General features: G+C 41.1%; 1 protein-coding gene and 1 long non-coding RNA gene across 3 annotated transcripts in view; one reads left to right on the top strand and one right to left on the bottom strand.

The window, feature by feature from the left end:
• Positions 1–4445: 4445 nt before the first annotated feature.
• On the bottom strand, positions 4446–20696 carry LOC115862121 (uncharacterized). The gene is made up of 4 exons (XR_009564506.1): positions 20555–20696; positions 15689–15737; positions 10897–10960; positions 4446–4658 (listed from the first exon to the last, which is right to left on the bottom strand). It is a non-coding gene; the product is annotated as an uncharacterized lncRNA (long non-coding RNA).
• Positions 20518–22372, top strand: part of DIS3L2 (DIS3 like 3'-5' exoribonuclease 2) — a 373784-nt gene continuing 371929 nt past the window's right edge. Inside the window, exon 1 of one of the 2 annotated variants that reach the window (XM_060301735.2) lies at positions 20518–20678. The gene's annotated coding sequence lies outside the window, so the exon portion shown is untranslated. The remainder of the gene's footprint in view (positions 20679–22372) is intronic. The other variant, XM_030872348.3, reaches the window with a different exon arrangement.

Genomic DNA, 22372 nt, shown 5'->3' with positions numbered 1-22372 from the left:
TGTTTCTTCAGTCAGAGGAACTGCTCGTTGAAAAGTCGGATGATGTGAGCGCACTGCGGTTTGGTGGCTCTTCACCTGCTCTGGGCCGATGGGTGTGACCTGGAGTACATATTTAGGGTACTCTTGTCCAAGTCCTCTGCTAATGCTGCAGTTTTACTCGTATTTGCCAGAGACCTTCAGTGTTGCCTTGTCTCCCTCTAGTTTCTAAATGATTTTATCAGTTTCATAAATATTTTGATATTATTGTTCATATTTATCATGAAGTGTTCTTTCACTCCATTGCTTTTCTGTATGTTTATATTGCGATGTTTACAAATTTAAAAAATATAATCTATTCTCATAGCCTCCCATACTTTAATTATATGCTTGTGTGGTTACTTGACTCAGACCTTTCTCCCCAGGGGCATCTGTTCTTAAAGGTGCCCCACTGCAACCCCAGCACCCAGCCCGAGGAAGTCCATTACAGAGGCTAAAGTGTGGGCCACGAAGTGGCTTTGATTCTTGTGAATTGGGTATTTTTACCTATATTGTGCAGATAGGAAACTGAGCTCACAGATGTTAAATATTTGAGTAAGCACCTCAGGTGGAACCGAAACTCAGAGGTCTGTTTGCTCTGAAACCCTCGCTTTGTCCTGACATCACTGTCTCAGTAGACTGGGTGAGCAAACACTTATATTCTTCTGTTGTGGGTTTATTTTTTTAATGGTTGTGTACGTGTATACATGTGTGTAGTTAACTTTAACCTGTCTGGAATGTTCTCTGGTAAATAGTATGAATAAGAGTTTGCTATTCACACGTTATTATTATCCATTTCCCGTATGAATGTAGTGATAATTTTTTTCATCGTTTTATTTTCATGTGATTTGTTATATATTAAATGCAAATAAATGTGTTCACATCTGCTCTACCATAAAGTTTTGACAACTGCCACATATGTTCTATAGATTGGTTGGTATTTCCCTGGTTTTGCCTTCAAATTAAAAAAATTCCTGGAAACTTGCTTTTCCATATAAACGTTATTATTACATTATAAACTTGTATAAAATTAAATTTAATTTTAATTAGTTGTATTTTATTTTCATTTAAACTTTTCTTATGGAGTTTTAATTTTATTGCATTGTGGTCTGAGAATAGAACTTATAATATTTCTAAGATTTGAACTTTACTGAGATTTTCTTTGTACCTGTATATATGTTATTTTTATAAAGATTTAATGGGTACTTAAAAATAGGACCATTCTCTGTAGGGTACAAAGTTTAATATATCGAACTTTATTAACTAAATTTTCTATGTACTTTTATTTTTCGGCAACCGATTTGTGATAGACTACTAGGAGTGGATAAAACCCCCATTTATTTGATAAATGACGTTTCCATACTTGCTTGGTTATTATTGTTTGCTCTGTCCCTCTGCAGCCCCCCTTCTTTGGGGGAAATCTTCCTCTACTCCCACCCTGTGGTTTTACTGGGGTGTACCAATCTCAGTGACCTATCCCTTTGACCACAGACATAGGCACATGGTTCAGATCTCACCAGGCCCAGGCCCCTGAGTTGGCCTATGACAGAAACCCAGCTCAAGCTGTAAGGGACTTTATTGTTTGCATAACTGGGAAGCCCAAGGAGGGTGGCTATTAGCTAATCACAGCCAGGCACAGTGATTTAAACGTGATGCCACATCTCTTTCTCCCCACAGCTCTCCTCTGCCTCTGTGTAATGACTGTATTCTCTCCCACTGTAGGGAACCTTTCTCCACGTGCTGGGGGATGGAGGCGAGGATGGAGACACCTTCAGATATCTTCCTCTGATATCTAGACCGAATGTTAGAAAAGAACCGCCTGGCCCCATTTGTCTGAGTCCCCAATCACTGTGGCCGGGAAGATGGTTTTTCATAGATTGGCCAGTTTTAGCTGAAGTGCACGTCTCTGGGGCCAGAGGTGGGGTATGGAGATTGACAGCCCCAAAAGAACCCTGACAAGTGAGGGAAGAATGGGTCTCCAAAGGAGATTTGATTACCATCACCAAATCAATGGGTAAGAGGTAACGGTAAGGGTAAGAGGTAGTGGGAATTGAAGAACAACAGTCTTCTACAACAGGTTGCATCCCCGTGGCTACATGATTGACTCGGGGCTGGGTATGTGGCCCAAGCCAGGCCCTTCAAAGAACTTCCAGGGATTTTTCCCTCTCTGGAGCTGGCAAGGAAGAAATCTCTTTGCTGTAGTGCATAAGGTGGTCAGCCTAGAGCTGCTTGTGGGGTTCAATCTCAGGGTTCCTGCTGCACTGAAGCTGGGAGAACCTGGGCAAACACCTGAGGGCAGTTGAACTTTCCACAGAAAGGAATTTGGTCCCCTCCAGACCAGGGGGTGGTAGGGGGTTGACTTCCCATAGTCACAGTTCTCCGAGTGGGCCTCAAACATGGTAATGTTTAAAAAATTATGAAAGTTCTTTATTATATTCTAACTTTTGAAAAATTAAAATAGTTTTTCTTTTTCCTGATTCATAGGTAACCTGTGCTGCATCACCAAGTTCACGTGTCAAGATTTTTCACGTCAAGGTAAGGTTGACCAGAAAATTCTTGAAATCTTTTTTTGTGTCCATTCCCTGAATCAGTCTGAAGAAATAAAGTATTACATGATCATTATAACACAGACAATATAAATGGTGAAAATGGATGTGTAAGCCACCACCCCGAAACAGGCACTGCTTACATTTCAGTTTGTACCCTTCCACATATTTTTCTATGCATATATACACATAAAGATGCAGATATTTTAATAATAAAATGCTTTTGAACCATAACACTGTTTTGTCGCCTCTTTTTCCACTTAACCACAATTCTTGAGCACGTCCTATGTGGCTGGTCCTGTCCTGAGCACTTGGATTGACTCATGTAATTCTCCTATCCTCTTCATTCCACGTAAATATATATAGGTGTATGTCATCATTTTCTATGGCATTTTAATGTATGGAGGTCTCAGTTTACTTAGTCACTTTCTTAGTGTTGGATTTGTACGTTGTTTCCATATTTTTACCATTATCAATGCAAGAACATGACCACAGATGAGCTTAGATCTTGCAGTATATTGTGATTATCTTAACGGGGCCAGAGAATCAGATCCCAACCCAGTAGGCTGGAGGAAATACCCAGCTGCAGGGGCAGGAAGTGAAGAATGGGGAGGATGGTGGAAAGATATCCTCTCTCTGAAGCTGATGGTTGGGTCAGTGGGGCCTGGCTTTGCTGTAAGGAGAGGCCGGGGCCAGTTCTGGAGAGGGGTGATGACTGCCCTTGGCCAAATGGAAGCAGGGGCTTCCAGTGAGTGACCCTGGCCTGGGGCTGGGCCTGCGGTGGCTGTTACGTTGCTGTCTGTGCTGTGCTGTCAGTCCAGTCACCGGCAACTTCAGGCAGCCTGGCCTTTGCTCTGCTGGGGAAATTAGGAGGAGCCAGTCCTATGTTCTGGATTACGCAGTCAAAGGAAACTGTGTCCCTTCCCTCAAGGCCAGATCGGGGTAACGGGAGTGTTACTAGGTCAAAAAACATCCATTTAAAAAGGTTTCTGATACATATTGACCAACTTCTCTCCAAAAAGTTGTATATACTTACACCCTTCCCACCAGCAGTGTGAAAAGCCCTTTTCAGAACTCTCCCTAACACTGGGTGTTACAATCTTTTGCACCTTTCTTCATCTGGTGGTTAAGGAAAGACCATCCCAGGAGTTTTGCTGTGGTGGTGGCAAGTGTGGTTTTCTTTTTCCTTTCTTCTTCTTTAAATCTTCCCTCGGCTACAGGTAAGGTTGAACATCCTCTCATGAAGTCACTGGCCATTTGCAAAGTTTGGTCAATTTCCACTTCATATCCATTGCTCATTTTCCTACTGGAGTATTCTTTTACTCCTAACTGATTTGTAATGGCTCTTTATATATCAGGAACATTATGCCTTTGCTTCTCACATGTCAAAATGCTGTTTCTCAGTTTCTGCATTGACTTTTAAATACATGTGAATACCATATGGAAGTCTCAGATTTTTATATAGTCAAATCCATCATATTTTTTTAATGGTTTCTAGCTTTGGTGTCATTTTTAGAAAGGTCTATCTTTTCACCTCCCAAGATTAAATAAACATCACTCTTTTCCCTAGTACTTTTATGGAGTTTTGTATGTGTTGGTTTATGTGTACGTTTTTACTTCTAACCCATCTGGAATTTATTAAGGTGTGAGGTAGGGATCCAGCTTTATTTTTTAATATGGAAAATTTTAATGCAGGTGTTACCAATCACCTACTACAATCGTTTAAAAATTCCAAATAAAACATAAAACATCTAACTTTAGACAATTAGTATTTCTTGATGAAACCTCCAGGCTAGTGTTATTTACGGAACACACTGCTAGACCCAGTAATTAAAATTTTTGAATTCCTTTATTAAGTTGTTTAGCTACAAGCCTGTCATCAGTTGAGAAAACTTTGTCCAGAAAGCATGATGTTTTAAAATTACTGACGTTTAGCCATCTCTTCCTGGCAGTACTTAGGTAGCAGCTCTCACCATTTACTAAGTCCATACTAACTCATGGCAGTCAGTCCACGTCACAGGAGGATGTGTAACTTTTCACTTTCTCTAGTGCAGTATTCTGTGGGTCGCAGTTGGGAGAGGTGAGCATCCAGCTTATCTAAAAGAGACATCAAGTCATTAAAATACAACTTAAAGACAAAGGAGGGCAGAATCCAACCATTTTACTCCGCTTGAGATTATATCTGATCAATGTCTCTGTAACCAAAACAGCCTGGTCCGGGGACTTGCGGGTTAAGGAGCAAACTCCAGATCTGTGTGAGGAACTGGGCTCCTCTCTGAGCAACTGGGTTTAGATTCTGCCCCTGGAGCCGAAGCCAAGGAGACAGCATTAGTGAAGGGTGACAAACAATCGTATGCACCTGAAATCTCTTCACGGAGTGATGAAGAATACGAGAGGGCTCAGAGTGGCCAGTTGACAGAGAACCTGACTGCTCACAGCGGTCCAACTTTGGGTCACAGTGTACATTTGCTCTGCAACACTGACATGCAAGAAATGCTACATTTTGGGGACTTCCCTGGTGGTGCAGTGGTTAAGAATCTGCCTGCCAATGAAGGGGACACAGGTTCGAGCCCTGGTCTGGGAAGATCCCCCATGCCGCGGAGCAACTAAGCCTGTGCACCACAACTACTGAGCCTGCGCTCTAGAGCCCACGAGCCACAACTACTGAGCCCGTGCGCCACAACTACTAAGTCTGTGCTCTAGAGCCCATGCTCCACAACAAGAGAAACCACTGCAATGAGAAGCCCACGCACCACAATGAAGAGTAGCCCCCACTTGCCGCAAGTAGAGAAAGCCCACGCACAGCATCGAAGACCCAACACAGCCAAAAATAAATAAATAAATTATAAAAAAAGAGGGAAGTTAAAAAAAAAAAAAAGAAATGGTACATTTTTCTATCTTTCTAAATCAGATTAAATGTGACTCAATCTTCAGTTATTCTACTGATAGGATGGTCTATTTCATCATTTTTAGGAGTCACTTGTCTGCCCAAGCATCCTGGGGTGAGGGGCATTGGAGTCAGGTTCACGGCAACTCAGAGGGTTTAACTGGGAGAATTTAGTGAGGGGACTATTCACGATAAGGGGATTAATAGGGGATAGTGACGGAGAGCTGGAACATGAAAGAGGGGCCTTTCAATAGTACTTGTAACCAGAGAAAGCAGTCACTGCCAGAACATGGCCGAGCAGGGCAGAGAATGAAGAGAATGGATTTGGGAGGTGAGACGGTAAGTGGAGAACAACCAGCACGAGGACTTACAGGAGTCCTGAAAGCAACCCCCAGCCTGAGGTCACACTGGGGTTTCTGTGCCCCAGTGTAGGGAGTTGAGTCTTCCCAGGCAGGAGCTCACTCCCATCTCTGGTCATCCAAGCCTGCTGGCACCACGGGTGGGACCGGGGGGTTGGTTGTGTGTGAACAGGAAAGGCTGTGCTGCCTTGGGATGCTGGTGCTTTCCCTGGACACCCTGGCAACATGGCGAGGCAGCCTCTCCCTTCCCTTCTCATCTAAGGACCCCTGTGGGAGTGTTAATCTCCAAGGTGGCAGCAGAGGTGGCAGAAATCAGGCACTAGTATAGGGACTTTGTTTCAGAGGCACTGCTGGGGCTCTCCCTGTGGCTGGAGCTGCAGTTGCACCGTGACCAGGAGAGCCAGGGACCTCGGGCGTTTGGGCTACAGGGCTGGAGGCACCAAAGCTAGTGAGTGAGGCTGAGGATGGGAGTGGAGATGGGGTGGGGCCCTGAAGTGGTTAAGTCTTTTGTCCCTGAGGGACTGTCGGGATTTCTGCTTCCCCAGCAGGCAGCTGGAGGAGCTCCAGGAGGACAGATTCAGGGACATATCCAAGCACTACAGGAGGACCTGACATATTAGGGGATGTTTCACCTACAAATCAACTGGCCTTCCTGCTGGCAAGGCAGGGAGGTCCCAAAACCAGGGTAATGTAGGCATGAATGTACATGTGACCTTACTTATCTGCCAAGCAGGCGAAGCCTATGGCTTTCCCATTATGTTGGTTTTGGTATGGTGAAAAATAATTGATGCTTCTTAGGGAAATAGGAATGGATTCATGAAGTCCATAAACGTACCTCCATAACATTGAAATTGAACAAAACCTGGAGATGTAATTGCCTTTTGAAAATTCACCTTATCTGGCGGAGAGCTTTGAGTTCAGCTAATCACAAGAAACCTCCTTTTTATGATATTGTCCCTATGAAAAACAGAGCTTCTCTCCAAATTTTTTATGATAAGTCAATGCCTTGGACAAGTTTACATCCCTGGAAAGGATAAATTCACTTGACATTTTGAAAAGTGTTCCAGAGGCAAAAAATCTCATTCTTCAGTGACTCTAACACGAAATTATAGAAATATTACAGGCATACACCTCAGAGATACTGTGGGTTTGGTTCCAGAGCACTATAATAAAGTGAATATTGTAATAAAGCTAGTCTAATGAATTTTTTGATTTCCCAGTGCACATAAAAGTTATGTTTATTCTATACTGTAGTCTATTAACTGTGCAATAGCATTATTTCTAATAAAATGTATATACCTTAATTTTAAAATAGTTTAATGCTAAAAAATGCTAAGCGTCATCTGAGCCTTCAGTGAGTTATAGTAGTGACATCAAAGATCACTGAACACAGACCCCTATAATACAACAATAATGAAAAAGTTAGTGATATTGTGACACCAAAATGTGACAGAGAAACACGAAGTTAGCAAATGCTATTGGAAAAATGGTGCCAATAGACTTGTTTGGTGCAGGGTTGCCACAAAACTTTAATTTGTAAAAAATGCAGTATCTGTGAAGCACAATAAAGTGAGGCCTAATAAAGTGAGGTGTGCTTGTATGTACTTTTTAATTTTGACACACTATACTTTAAAAAATTATATTTTTATTCTTTCTGGAATTTATTTGGGTTTAAAGTGAAGAATACAACTATTTTTTCCCAAATTGGTAGCCAGTTGTCTCAATACCATTTATTGAGTTTTGTAGCATAATCGTTAAGTTTTTCTCCCACCAGTTTAAACTTTTACTGTTCTCATGCTGAATTCTCATACATACTTATGTAAAGTTTTGGACTCTGTTTTATTGCTTTGCCTGCTTACTCCTGACCATATTGTTTTATTCACTGTGGTTTAAAAATATGTTCTAATATCTAGTAGGGCCTATCAGTCCCAAGATACTCTTCTTTTTCAGGAAATTCTTTATTCTTCTTCTATATTTATTTTCCAGAAGAACTTTAGAAAAATTTACCCAAGTCCACCAAATATCCTGCTATGATTTTATGGCATTTTCTTGAATTTACACATAAACTTAAGGCAATTTAACATCTTTTCAATATTTAGTTTTCCTATCCAGGGACAAGTTGTGCTTTTCCATTTTCCATAGCTTTAAAGTTTTCTCATACAGGTCTTACACATCTTTATTAAGTTATTCTTGATTTTTTATAGTTTTTGTGGCCATAACAAATGGGATTTAAAAAACAATGTTTTCTTGCTGTGGATTTTAAAAATTATGTTTTATTATCAGTTATTGCTGACATAAAACTATTAATGTTTACATGTTAATTTAAAATTTGGACTAATAACTAAATATTCTTATTGTATTAATAGTTTTTCACTATTTTCTTGGTATTTTTTTTTGGTTTTTTTTTGGAGGGTTGATATATGGTCATATCTTTTTTTTTAATATTTAAAATTTTATTTTATTTATTTTTTTACACAGCAGGTTCTTATTAGTCATCAATGTTATCCACATCAGTGTACACATGTCAATCCCAATAGCCCAATTCATCACACCACCACACCACCACCCCCCTGCAATATCTTGACGTATAATGATAATATAGTCGCCTGTTTTCCAATTCTTATTATTGGGTTTAGTGAAGTGATCATTTAAAGGAAATATAAAAGTGGCCCCATACAAAATGCATTTAAAAAAATAAAAATAAAATACCCTCCTATATGACAATAATAACCCATCAGCAAATACATCTAAAAAGCCCAATAATAATAGCCATATCAAAAATTAAACATAATTTAATGTTATGGGATATGAAGGAACACTGGACTACATGGAGAGCTGTATCACGTGTCCCCATGAGAAGATTTAGTATAATAAAGATGTTAATTCTGCCCTAAGTTCTGCATAAGTTTAACATGATTCCAAACAAAATCTCAGTATCTTTGTGATTGCTGAAAAATTGATTCCAAATTTTCTCAGGAACCATAAATTTATGAAAATGATCAAAAAGTTTTTTAAGAAGAAAAGTCTTAAGGCATAAATGTCCTCCTAGATACAAAAGTGTGTTATAAATTCTAATGAAGGATGTGTTACTGGTAAAGGACTAGATGGGTTGAAAAAAATAGAACAGGGGGTTCTGAGATGGACCAAATTTATAGAGGCAGGTCTCAACTATCTGGATCGGACAAATAGATTTAAAGCAATAATAATAGTGCATTGCTAAAAATTCCCATATATGAACTGGATAAAACAGGCACATATAAAGAAGGTATCTGTTATACCAGGTAACCATGGACACAGCCAGGTAACCATGGACACCTCCTGCTGCTGCCCTGGTGACTCCCTGCTCACCTCGCCAGTCTTACCGGTCACAGCACCTGGCTGTGAAGATGGACCCTTTGGGGCTCCCCCACAGCCAGTTCCAAGAGAAAGATCTAAAGATTTAAAGACTTAGATCCTGGGAGGCCTTTCTGGGGATGTACTGGGTACACAAGGCCATGGGATTTTCAGCTGAGATTTCACTAAGAACCCAGTTCTGGGTGGAGCTAGTCCAGCTCCTCTGATCCAGATAAAGTGTATCTATACTGTGCCTGGAGAGAAGGGAGGTAGGGTGGGCCCTCTGGGGCCTGGCTGCCTACACCTCCAGACATTGGGCTGGTGGAGAGACCTAGCTGGGGGTGGGGGGAAAGCTCTCAGCTTCCTCCAGAGGATGACTGGTATGGGGACAACCTGGTCACCTCACAGGTAGCAGTTCCCTGGTGGCAGAAGAAACCAAAGGCAGGAATGGAGGGAGAGACTGGCCTCCAGGCTGCAACTCCCCCAAACGCACCAGCTTCCCTGCCTTGGTCTCTTCCAAGAATCCCTCCATCTTCCGAAGGTGCCCCTCCCCAGAGTGTGTTTCCTTAGTGTGTTCTGTGACACAGCGAGAACACTTTGTTAAAAAATAAACCCACTGGGAATTCCCTGGCGGTCCAGCCGTTAGGACTCAGCAATTTCACTGGCAGGGCCTGGGTTCAATCCCTGGTTGGGGAGCTAAGATCCTGCAAGCTGAGAGGTGCAGCCAGAAAATAAATAAATTAATAAATAAAATAACCCCACGTCTGGATATGGGTATTTTCAGACTAAAAACTTGCTCTTCTCTGCAGACAGATGGCATAGCTGGTAGGGAAGATGTTGACCAGTATTTTCAAACAGATTTCAGTGACTGTTTTTCTTCAAGAAGAACAAAACTACGACACCTGAATAAGGTGAGTGAGTTCATTGTCTATCTTTTCTCCCCATGGTTGAACACATGCCATCCATAATGTTGAGACAAAAGTGCAAACGTTTTTACAGCATCTGACAAGATAACACTGGTGAATGTGATGTTTGAGGATTTAGTTAAAAATCCTCATGGAAAGTATGAGGCAGTGGAAAGCCCCAGGCTTCCACCTCATGGCTGTCTGCAGGGCCTGGCCCTGTGGACAGACCTCCTTGCAGTGGGAGGAGAGGACATGAAAGATTCTAGGTTGGCAGCCACAAAAATTGCCTGATCCAAAGCGGAGGAAACAAGAAGTGGGAACTAAGATGCAGACCCAAGAGGGGTGCTTGAACAGAGCTCTTGAGGACATGAAATCTGGCTTCACAGTGGTATGCACAGCACCCAGGCTTCTGCCGGTTACCTTATATATATCCTCTCAATGATGCATGAGGTGATTATCTTTATCCTCATTTCACAGATGAGGAAACTGAGACTTGACCAAGTGGTCTGCCCAAGGCCATGGCTGCCGGTGGTAGAGATGGGATTCAAATCTCTCTGAACAACTGTACCTGGTTGTCTTCACACAGAGCAGGCACCGTGAAAATGTCAATTGGATGGACGGATGGATGGATGATAGATATTGGGATGGAGGAAACTGGTAACAGACAGGGGAACTGGGTGCTGTTGGACAGGGATGGGGGGAGATTTATTCACTGGCTACTCTTTGGTATCTCTTGAATTTTGCACTAGATGAATGTATTACTTTTCAAAATAAATACAGAAAAATAACAAGGGTTTATAACTCCCTAGCAGAATAAAAGGCCACTTTTGAAAGATTAAGAAGCAACTTACCTTCAGTTTTCATTTTTTTCCAAAATATTCTAATCAGCAAGATGCCCTGGGTGCTGTTCCGTTCCTGTAAATTAAAAATAAATGAGACAGGGACTTCCCTGGTGGCACAGTGGTTAAGAATCTGCCTGCCAATGCAGGGGACACGGGTTCGATCCCTGGTCCGGGAAGATCCCACATGCCGTGGAGCAGCTAAGCCTGTGCGCCACAACTACTGAGGCTGTGCTCTAGAGCCCGTGAGCCACAACTACTGAGCCCACGTGCTGCAACTGCTGAAGCCCGCGTGCCTACAGCTCATGCTCCACAAAAAGAGGAGCCACTGCAATAAGAAGCCTGTGCACCGCAGCAAGGAGTAGCCCCACCCCGCTCGCCGCAACCAGAGAGAGCCCACACACAGCAAAGAGGACCCAACACAGCCAAAAATAAATAAATAAAATAAATAAATTTAAAAAATAAATAAATGAGAAAAAAATGGACAGGAAATTGTTTATAGCAAGAATGACAGAAAATGGTTAATATTACACTTTAATAAGAGATTTTACAAGTTACGTGGATTGAAGGTCTTAATAGAGAATTGGATGAAGTCATGAAAAAAATATACTCAGAAGAAAATACATTTATAGCATCCAAGATAAGCCTCTAATAAGTAAAAATTAAATTGTTTATTATAACAAGTATTGGAAATAACCTATGAATCTAACAATATGCTGTAATTCTAGTCAAATAACTAATGGAAAATTCATGTGGGATATTACACATTTATTTAAATTGATGCTATAGAATTGTATTTGTTGACATGTTATGTGAATATTTTCAAGTTTTTGAAGTGAAAGAGTAACAAAACAATGTTAAAGTATATTCTACTGGAGGACTCACTTTTCAATTTCAAAACTTACTACAAAGCTACAGTAATCATGAAAATGTGGCACTGGTATAAAAGTAGACAAATCAATGGAATAGAATTGAGAGTCCAGAAATAAACCCATATATCTACGGTTAATTGATTTTGACAAGGATGCTAAGATCACTAAATGGGAAAAGAATAGTGTTTTGAAGATTGGGACAACTGGCTAACCACATTCAAAAGAATGAAGTTAGACCCCTACCTCACACCACATACAAAAATTTATTCAAAATGGATCAAAGATCTAAACGTAAGTGCTAAAAGTATAAAACTCTCATAAGAAAACATAGGTATACATTTTCATGACCTTGTATCAGGCAACAGTTTCTTAGATATGATACGTAAAGGACTAGCAACCGAAGGAAAAATAGATAATTTGGACTTCACCAAGCTTAAAACTTTTTTCATCAAAGGACATTATTAAGATAGTGAAAAGACAACACACCAAATGAGAGAAAATATTTGTAAATCATTTATTTGATAAGAGCCTAGAATCCAGAATACATAAAGAATTCTTACAACCCAACAATAAAAAGACAAATAACCCAAGTAAAAAAATGAGCAAAGGACTTGAATAGAAATTTCTCTGAAGAAGATATGCATATGGTCAATAAATATCATCACTAGCCATTAGGAAAATGCAAATTAAAACTACAATAAGATGCCACTTTACTAGATACTACTCCACTAGAATGGCTATATTTAAAAAATGGAAAATAACAAATGTTGTCAAAGTTGTGGAGAAATTGGAACCCTCATACATTGTTGGTGGAAATGTAAAATGGCACTGTTATGATATGACCCAGCACATATGACCAGGCACTTTTACAACTATATATATACCTAAAAGAATTGAAAACATATGTTCATGCAAAAACTTGTACTTGAATGTTCATAGCAGCATTATTCACAATAGCCAAAAAGTGGAAAGAACCCAAATGTCCAGCAACTGATGAACAGATAAACAAAATGTGACATATATGTTATATATATGAATATTATTTAACCATAAAAAGGAATGAATTAGTGACTCACGTTACAATGTGGATGAATCTTGAAAACATTATGCTAAGACAAAGAAGCCAGTCATAAGGGGTCATGTATTGTATGATTCCTTTTATATAAAATGTCCAGAATAGGGAAATCCATAGAAACAGAAAGTAGATTGGTGATTGCCTAGGGCTGGAAGGATGGGAGGGAAATGGGGAGTGCTAATGGTATGGGATTTCTTTATGGTGTGGTGAAAATGTTTTAAAATTTATTGTGGTGATGACTGTACAACATTGTGACTATACTATAAACCACTAAATTGTGTACTTTAAAATGGTGAATTTTATGTTACGTGAATTATACTTCAGTTTAAAAATTTTTTAAAAGTATATTCCAATCCAAATCCAAATGTATGCCTACCTACCCATGTATGTATGTCTGTATGTATATATGTATGTACTACGTATCCAACTACCTACCAATCTACAATCTATCTAACTTTAGGTAGTGGAACTACTCATAAATTTTTAGTTACTTCTTCATGTGAACATTTATAATTTGTATAACAAAGAAAAAAATAAAAGAAAACCCTAAAATAAACATGGAAAATACTAAGATACAATTTGTAAAAGAAGGGATGTAAAAGAGTTGCACAGTATACAACTCTGCAACATAAGAATATGGTACCAGTAATAGAATAAAATGAAAATACATGTGCAAAAGTGGTAAAATTATGTATGAGGCAAAAACTTTAAAACTTTTTTGTATTGTAATCTTTATCTTTACAGGTAGGCAGGAAGTGAACGTATTTGCCTTACAAAATGAATTGAATTTTTGTTTATTTACTTGCTGTTGAAAATGTTAATGACAACAATATCAAGTCTAGGTGCTTTTTTCAAAAAATTCACTCAGTCATTCTACAAATCTTCACTGAATAGGTTTTCTATATTTCTTATGAACCTTCCCTTTTGCTAATCTTTTCCTGTTGTTCTGAATTTTCTTCTTGTGTTGGTTTTATTCAAAATTGTTAATTCCTTTTAATTTTAAAATTTATTTGATTTTAGCTTTGAATCGTATTTCCTAATAACTGAAACATTTTTATGTTTATATAGTCTTTAGATTTTTTTTTTTTTTTTTTTTTAATTTTTACTTTATTTATTATTTTTTGGCTGCAGTGGGTCTGTTGCTGCACGCGGGCTTTCTCTAGTTGCGGCGAGCAGGGGCTACTCTTCGTTGCGGTGCGCGGGCTTCTCATTGTGGTGGCTTATCTTGTTGCGGAGCACGGACTCTAGGTGCATGGGCTTCAGTAATTGCGGCACGCGAGCTCAGTAGTTTTGGCTTGCGGGCTTAGTGGCTCCGCTGCATGTGGGATCTTCCCGGGCCAGGGCTCGAACCTGTGTCCCCTGCATAGGCAGGCAGATTCTTAACCTCTGTGCTACCAGGGAAGTCCTAGTCTTTAGATTTTTGTTTCTCTTGTATTTTCTTGGGTATTTAATTTGCTATACTAGCAGTCTGTAAATATTATATTAGTTCATTTTTAATCTGTTTTGCATGTTAAGCAGATATTCTCTTATCTAATTAATTTATTTGATTTCATATTTGTTACTGTTCCTTTTAAAATTTGTTATATCTTTAAAAAAAATTTAGGTGTAGATTTAGTTGATAATTTTTCCCTTTTTCTTGTTACCATAAGCATGAAAGATACCAGAGTTCCTTCAATGCAGCTTTAACTGTGTACCCGTATCTCTTTTTTGTTTGTCTTTAACATAACATCCCCATATTTGGTGTTGCCTTTTCAACTTAATCGTTCCATCACAGAACTTTCTTCTATTCTTGCCTGGTCATGTGCATATAGGTGATGTACTGGCTTTCTCTCCAATTTTATCATATGGAAGTCTGAGGAAGTATGTGTAAAATCTTTGCTTTGCTATTGTGAATATCTTTATCTTCAAAATTGCAATTAATTTTTGTGAAAGCTTAATGTACATTTGAGAAAGCTCTCTATTTCTCAATTTTCCCTTTTTGGATCAGTTCCTTTAATCACCCTTTTGTAGAAGAGAAACGGAGGCCCCTGAGGTGTAGGGACTTGCTGACAATCCCTCAGTGGGGCTGGGTTAGAGCCTGTGTTTGGGGCCAATGAATGGAGTATTGTGGAGAGTTTATGCCAGCAAGCTCCAACAGCACCCTTCTTTGCTGGTGCCCCATTCTGTGGAAAAGCTAAAGAGCAGGACTGCCTTAGGCCAAACAGATTGTTTTGTTGGCACTTTCCCTGCAGCCTTCCTGCTGCACACAGCATTATACCAGCCTGCTGTCCTTGGGCTTTTCTTTGGCTTTGCCTGAAGAAGGGGTTCTTTCCTAGGATGCTAGCTTCTCATGTAAACAGTCCTCCAGTGGGTCCTGCCACTGGTGTTCAGGGCATGCCCAGATATGCAGGAATCCTGGGATGAACGTAACTCATTCAGTCAAGCTGGGACCTACTATTCTTGCTTTTGTGTAAGCATGATTTATCTGAGCCAGGCTTTTAAATTATTCTATCTCCCTTTTCTTTAAAAAACAAGATTCATAGGTGTGGATTTTGTCTTTTTAATCCAGTCTATGATTCTGTTTTTTAAATAGGAGAATTTAGTCCATTTACACGTACTCTTATAATTGTTCTAACTGTGTTACTCTGTATTTTTCTCAGTTAACAAAATTCTTTGTTTTCTCTTTAATATAGGATTTCTATTGGACGCTGTGTTTTTTGATTCATTTAAGTGAGATCAAATGTAACAATTTCCTAGTGTTTTACTATATTTTCATTTATCCAACAAAAAGCAACTGCACACATTTCTTTATATCTGTTCTAATTCAAAAATGTTCTTCTTATAAATAGATTCAGAATTATTTTTGTCATTCTCTTACCTTCTTCAAGTCCTCCTAGGTCAAATCCTCTTGGTCTGATTTTGGCATTCTGAAAAGTTAAATATTTAAAAATACAGTTATCACATTTAACGGCAACTATACTTTATATCATTGTTTTTCAGACTAGGGTATACATATCTGTGGAGATGGGCTATACAGTGCATAAAATTATCAGTTCTCCCTTCATTGAAATTTTGCTACCCTCCCCTCCAATAAGAGCACGTGTGTGTGCACGTGTGCGCGCACACACACACACACAGCCCTTAAGGAAGGTGTATACCTGAGTAGCCATAATTCTACTGGGTGATTCTGTTTCCCTTGCTTAGCTGATTGGCTCCAGCAGACCCCTAACCCAATTCATAGGCTGGCCTGAGCCTCAGATGTTTTCTCTCTAGAACTCTAGAATGCAGAGACTCAATCAGGGTTGGGCGTTGGAAAAGGAGAAACAGACTCTTCACTGAAATTATTCCCCACCCCCACCCCATACATGAGTCCTTGGAGGAGTATTGATATCTGAAAACAAATATTGAGGTTTGGTTAAGAAGAGAAAGTGCCAAAGAGAACTTTGGTAGGCTACAGAGTCTGCGCCGAGAGGAAGAATAAAAGTTGCTTCTGGCAGTTAGGACCATCATCTACAAGATACTTGGTTATTTTATACTCCTAAGAGTGACTACTGTATAGGATAACTTCTTGTTAAACAATATTAGCAAACACATGTATTTACTATGTGCCAGGCACTGTTCTAGGTGCTTTACATATATTGACTCATTTAAATCTCACAGAAACCTTATGAGATGCTATCATAATCACCCACATTCTATAGGTGAGGAGAACGGAGACCCAGAGAGGTTGAGTAACTTGCCCAAGGTCACACTGTGGGTAACTGGAGGAGTTGGATTTGAACCCAGCAGTTTGGTTCCCCACGTCTTAAGTGCTACGCCACATTGCTGCTGTATTGGAGCTGCAATTTGAGAGCGCCTTTTCTGTTATTCCAGCTTCATATGAGGCTGGTATCTGGCAGGAGACAAGGCACAGAAGAAAAGTAAAATTCTGTCCTATAAAGACCTCCCTCTGGAGTAAATTCTCCAACAAAACAAAGTATAAGCATTCTGGATTTGGTGAATTAAATATGATCCTTTATTTTCTCATTTAAAGTGTAATAATTGTTAGATAACATTTGCAGTTGCTGAGCTATATGTATACTTCAAGTTAAAAACCAGAAAAATATGCAAGATGGAAGATCAGAGAAATAAAAATTAAAATAAGATGATAAGAGAGTATAAAAATTAAGACAAATTTAAAGCTAAGGATGTGGAAATAAAAATTTAGAAAAAATAGCATTGTAAGTGAGAGAATTTTCTAAAATTCACATTTAAAGTAGCATATGTGAAATAAAAAAGAAACAAAAGGGCAAAGAACTAGAAAAAAATTTTAAATTAAACCGAAAACAGTTAAGACTAATATGTTGATGGAATCCTGATTCAATAAAGATTAAAAATATTTAAAAAGATGAAAATTTAAATAAGAGCTAGTAGGTAAAAGAGAAATCAAGGTAAAGGCTAACACCTATGAGGCAAAAAAGTGGGAATATTCTAGAAGGATTTGTTTTTTAAAAGTTAGGATAAAAATAATACTATGAAGATAGAAGGATGAGAGAAATGTAAGTTTTAAAACTAAGTTTAAGATTCCTAGTTGGAAATAGTGGTCTGGGTGGGTCTAGTTGCTGCAGTTGAGGAGGCCAAGAACAATTGACATGGTGTTGATGAGACATATTTTCTGCTCACCCACAGCCCTCTCAGCCCACAGTACTCTGCCTGCACAGGTATGGGCTTTATAATGCACCCAACATCTGATCTAGGGCCTTCCAAAGTCACACCCCCGGGGCCAGCAAGCACTCTTTCACTTGAGTTGTTGGAATTTGTTCAATTCTACCTTAGGTTTTTCTTTAACCTATTTAATAGTCCTTTCATTATGTTGTACTTCCTTTAAGGCAAAATTAGCATGTGAAAGGCAATCAAAACATGTTGTTGAATGAATTTATTTCATCTTATCTCCTTGAAGTTTTTGTGCTGTTTGGTCATTACACTGTTCACACACACACACACACACACACTGCCTTTATCACCTTGCTTCATCTTTGAGGTTGTAATACTTCTTACTGAACCCGAGTTGCTTGGTTATCTGCTCTTTTCACCGTAACTGGTGGCAGTGGAATTGGGTGGGGGGAATGACACGGTCTACAGGACTTGTTCTTGGACTGGGCTGTTTAGGGTGAGAGTATGGTGATGGGGGACAGTGGAGTCAAGGGTGACTCCTGGGTGTCTGGCTTTGTGACTGGGTGGATGTTAGTACCCAGGAAGCTCAAGTTGGAGATGGTGGTGGTTAGGAATCAGCGTTGGTATGGAAAGCTCTGGGGCAACCAAAACTTAGATTTCAGACACAGTTCCTCCTAATGCCAAAATGGAATTCTCCTGGAGGCAGCAGGTGGCTCAATTCCTATAAGAACAGGGCATGGTAACTCCGGTCCTCCACTCATATCTTGGGTTTTGGGGGCATTCCTCAGTCATTAATTGGCATCCGTCATCCAGAGACCAGTCAGACAAAGCACATCACCTGGAAACTTCCATGCCCATACCACCCTTGAAGTACAGAGTTCACCCACAATTCCCTGCAGTTCTCTAAGAATATGCCCTTCATAGCAATGATAAATTTCTATTTCTTGAGGCACCATTGAAATGTCCCAGAAGCCTAGCCAAGGTGAGCCTAATGCATCACCTTGGCCCTTCAGCAGAACACAGTTCTTCAGAATATTTGCTATATTCAAGGCTGCCAGGAGAACGTGGGGTAGACTTTATCTGTTATACTTCATGTATTTGGGGTTTCCTTTTTCCAGGTTACAAGATAATTTTGTCCCTTCTGTTCACAAAACAGTTAACTTTCCTTTACCAAATTGTAATCATTTTCTGGTCCTGCCTTGTTGATGTTACTCCTAGGCCCCTTTGGCTGATATGCCGGGTGTTCTAAACTCTTCAGCCACACATTTTGAATTTCATGGTTCCCTTCCATGGATGTATGGTCACGTCCATTGTGGATGGATTTATTAGGCTCTCAGAGAAGAACAATATTTCTCTTTTGGGGGGAGCTTATTGTAATACTTGTGATAATGGAAATGGACTGGAATTATGGAGATATGCTTGTGGGGCAAGCCTCTCATCCCAACTCACTCCAGCATGTGCCGCGGTTATCCTTTGGCCCATATGAGGAAGTGTAGGGCCCACTTCACTTAGAGGACATGGGGATATGTCCACCTAGCCCTGCAGTGTTCACACCGGCTGACACTGCACTTTCTGCCAGCAGTCCAATCTCAGTGGGATGTCTCTGTTCAATTTATGTACAAAATTGTCCTTCCTCTTCTATTCCTGCTTCTAACTATTTTTGGCTTCATCTCCCATTTCTGGCCCTGAAAGCCCAGCTACTATGTTTTCAATCCTTTGTCCTTTTCTTCTTCTGGATCTTCCCATCTCTGGCTCTATTGGGCTCTCTCCCATCCATTGAATCCCTGGACCTCTACCATCCTCTGCTTCCTGTCCTTGCTGAGTTTCTTCCACTCTCTACAGTTTGAATAGACAAGTTTTGCCTACATCACAGTTTTGCTGAGGGTTTGGAAGGGATCTGTGTGAACATTAAAAACCAGAGGCCCATGGGTTCTTTTATTCTTTAGGCAAACATTGACTGAGGCCTTTGAATGTGGCAGGCACTGTAGATGCAAGGTTAAATAACAAATATTTTCCACCTTCAAGGAGATTGGTTATTAGTTGTGGAATCCTGAAATTTGCAAGTACTGTGACAGTGCTTTTGAAAACATTAAGGCATTCAGGAACAATTTAGTGTATCTCTTTCCCTTGTTTCAACAAGGAAAATATGGTGGTAGACTCCTTCACTATACAGATTCAAGCCACTGACAACTTTGACAACCTAATCCTGAATTTTGATCTTTCTATGGTCACCACTGGGCTCTGGATCCCCATGGCATTTTACACTGGTGATCACCTCCTTACTGAAATTCTTCTCCTGTCTCCTCAGCAGCCTTTCAAACAAACATTCTGCCTGCTCTTTGGGGGTTCCTCTTCCTTAGTTCACAGCTACCATATTGATGTTTTCTAGGTTCCATCCTTAACCATTCTCTCCTCTCTACACACTTCCCTGGGCAGGGCGTACAGACCTTTCAGTGGGTTTCTCAGTCGAGCCTATAGTCTTCCCTGGAACACTCTTCCCTACACTTTTAACTTGCTTGAGGTCTCCACCATCAGCTTTTCCCCACCTGAGCCTGGGTAGGCCCCCAGGGCAGGCTCCCCTAGCTTCCTTCACTTGCGCATCCCAATACTATATGCAGGATACTGCCTGCCTGCCCTCCCACCTAGCCTATCCGTTCGGAGGGCAGGACCATGCCCGGGTTGCCCCCCTCAGTATCCCGGGGCCAGCCCTGCACCTAGCCCTGAGCAGGTGCTCACTAACCAGGTGTGGAGAAAATCCAAGGATGAGTAAAACCTTGTCACAGGAGAGGACCGGCGTGGCTACACCCCTAAGCTAGAAGTTGGGGGCAGGCGTCGCCGGCTGGGTGAGAGGCGGCCCGGCGGGTCACAGCACTGAGGATTGGGGCTGGGGGCATTCAGGAGCAGGGGCGGGAGGGCTCCCGCCAGCGGCTGGCCCCTGAGCAGGGGGCCGGGCAGCAACAGCCATCGGTTACAGCCAGTCGTCTCCGCGAGGCCAGGCCATAGCAGTTGGGAGTGCCCTCCGCCGGGCCCTGCCCTGCTCCGGCCGCCGCAGCGCAAGTACAACGGACCACCGCCTCCGCCGCGCACTCACCCCGCGCCTCGCTTTTGGCCCCTCCCGGCCACCGTTGCCTCCATAACTCTGCGCCCATGACCCGGAAGAGCATTCTCCTTAGCAACTGCGGGACGGCGGCGGCGCTTGCCTCCCGGGAGACAAGGTGAGGCCTCCCCGTCCCCTCCTCGCGCGCCCCACCTCGATCCCTCCCCAGGAGCGACCACGGGTCTGGCCTTCGAGGCCTCCGTATCGCTTCGGGGGGCACCTGCGCCGGCAGCCCCGGGCGAGTGCCCTCTGCCTCTGGAATCGCTCCCCGGCCCTGGCGTCGCCCCTGCCCACCCCACGCTGCTAGCCCACCCGGTCTCCCAGGCCCGTCTCCTCGCCCCTGAGCCCCGCCGGCCCTCCCTTGTAGCCTAGTATGGGGTCCTGGGAGGAGAAGCAGAGTTAAACAGGGCCTATTGCTGTAGAGAGAACGCTTCCCGAGGTTCGGGTCACCTGTGGACGCGTTCTTATGGGTCCGGATACAGATGTTTGGGGTTGACAGGGATGGGGCGCCTTAGGATCCTTGAACAGCAGCCACTTTATTGTAATACTTGGTGTTTGCCTGCCGCTTGGCGCTTTACAAACTGGTATACTTTATCTGCTTCGTTGATCGTGGAGATTCATTTAATCCAGCGTTTTGAACTGATCCTTTAACTGGGAATTAGCTTTCCAGTTTTTAGTGCGTTTAGTATTTTGTAAGTTGGATTTTGTGTCTACAGAAGGAGCTCTCCTTGGGACTGAGTAGGTTCGGGAAGAATTTCAAGTGAAATTTGCTACGTTGACGAAGTTGGGGCAGGTGTTGTTAATATCTTTGATTTACATTTGAAAACAGGTTCAACACAATTCGATTAAAATCCCAGCAGGCTTTTTTTCCCCCAGAAATTGACAAAGTAAAATTTATATGAAAATACAAGAGACTGAAAACCTCCCTTAACTGAGTTTGAAGAAGTGGGACTAAGGAAACTCTAAGCCTTATTTGAACATTGTTGGATAACTACATTATAATTAATCCAATGACAGTGGAGCTAAAACTGAGACATATGAACAGTTTTCGAAAATGACATTATATGGGACTAAAATGTAGGAGTTTATATATCAAAATCCATTATTCAAAACAGTATAATTTCATTTCAGCTCAATAAGTATTTATTAAGTACTTACAGTGCTCAGTAATTGCTTAGAGACATAGAAGAGCCAGAGAAATTTATACAGGCATCTGAATTGATTTTTTCTGTAAGAGTTGAATAGGGATTTTAGGCTCAATTGCTTTGGGCATCCTCCAAAGACTCATTTGTGAAGATGCACAAACTCTTAAGCAGACATTCTGTGATATTTTATTGCTTTCTTACAGGTTTGGTGCCCATTTATTCACTTATTCAACAAGTATTTGAGTGCTTACTTGGTGCTAGGCACTGTGTTTAGCATTGGAAGTTAGGGAGAGTGAATTCATGCATGACCCTGTCCTCAGCGGATGCAATCAGATTAATCACATGAATGTAAAACTGCAACTGTGACAAGTATTTGAGTTAGGGAAGTCACAGAAGTGACATTTGAACTGAGATCTGAAGGATGCACAGGAAGGGAAGAATGATCCAGTCAGAAAAAACAGCAAGGGCAAAAAGACCCTGTGATGGCAGGGTTCATGGAGAGGACTGGGGACTTAAGATACAGATCTGTGTATCTCTCAGGAAGAGTGTAGAAGAATCTCGTGAGAGAGGGGGTTGGAGAGGTGGGCCAGAGGGTGCTGGGCCTTGTAAGCAGGTTGAAGAGTTTATCTTTGGAGTAAAGAGAAACCTCTGTACAGTTTTACTTAGA

Source organism: Globicephala melas, chromosome 7 (assembly GCF_963455315.2).
Source record: "Globicephala melas chromosome 7, mGloMel1.2, whole genome shotgun sequence".
NCBI lineage: Eukaryota > Metazoa > Chordata > Mammalia > Artiodactyla > Delphinidae > Globicephala > Globicephala melas.
Note: the sequence above shows the minus strand (reverse complement) of the source record. Positions and strands in the feature narration are given on the sequence as shown.